The 1,048-nt window shown below is 33.2% G+C and overlaps 1 protein-coding gene across 1 annotated transcript in view; it reads left to right on the forward strand.

Annotated features, from left to right (window-relative positions):
* Window positions 1-1,048, forward strand: part of SPEF2 (sperm flagellar 2) — a 209,458-nt gene that overhangs the window by 109,275 nt on the left and 99,135 nt on the right. The gene's annotated exons all lie outside the window — the stretch shown is intronic.

Below are 1,048 nucleotides of genomic sequence, written 5' to 3' on the forward strand. Positions count from 1 at the left end.
TTTTAAATAATATTTGAAATAGGTGAACTCTCAATCAAGATTTAGTAGTCTTCCCGTTATATAGAAATGGTGTTGTTTTGGCATTTATAACCAGATTTCCTTTATGGGGAAGAAGTTACATGATTGTATTTCTTAATATTTGAAATTAATACCATCAAGGGTGAACACTATTAATTATATGTTTATCTCACAGGCCATTTGATACCAATTATATTTAGAGCATCTCTTATGAGTTGAGGGACCATCTCTTTTCTCCTTTTTTCAAACTTCTTATTTCCTGCCATTGTCATCTTTGACTTATTCATATTCTTCTCTGCATATTAGATCAATGTCTGTCCTTCTCCCTCCAAAATCTCGACACTGAGATGCCATTCACAATTGTACTTCTGTTGTTCTAAAATGTTTCTTATCCTCTTCAACCCATTTGCCACTGTTCCATTATATTTCTTAATAAACAATGGCTTTTCAAACATATAGCCTTACCAAGGAGAAGTTAATTAGAAGCTAAATGAAGAAAGTTTTCCATAATCAACTTTGTTCCATGTTCAGAAAATGCCATTACATCGCGTTAAAATGTTTTCGATTACAGCATTTTTTTCTATGTTAATGTGCATCTCTAAGATAATGGGAGATGTAGTATGTAAGATCCCAGGATATTTTGGCTTTAAAATTCTTCTTCCTTGGAGAATTAGCTGTTGGGACCAGAGTTCTGTGTAAAAAACACTTGGAAATAATGTCATCTTTGGTTCCAATGTCCTACTCCATGTATTAGTATTAGTATTGTTCCAATGCTTTATTTCTGGCTTGACCTATAGTTTCAATTATTATAGATGCTAGTAGGCCACTTAGCTTAAATAAAATGTACTGTCAGTGTTATAAACATTAATGACATTTAATTCGATGGATGTGGAAGAACAGAGAAAAAAGACAATGTGAAATGAAATTGACATAACTGGATGCATCTATGAGAGCAATGGCTTTTAAACTGTGGTCTCTGGACCAGCAGCATCTGTAACACCTGGGAACTTGTTAGAAATACAGATACTCA

The sequence above is a fragment of the Propithecus coquereli genome, unplaced genomic scaffold, assembly GCF_000956105.1.
Source record: "Propithecus coquereli isolate 6110/MARCELLA unplaced genomic scaffold, Pcoq_1.0 Scaffold809, whole genome shotgun sequence".
In the NCBI taxonomy this organism is placed as follows: domain Eukaryota; kingdom Metazoa; phylum Chordata; class Mammalia; order Primates; family Indriidae; genus Propithecus; species Propithecus coquereli.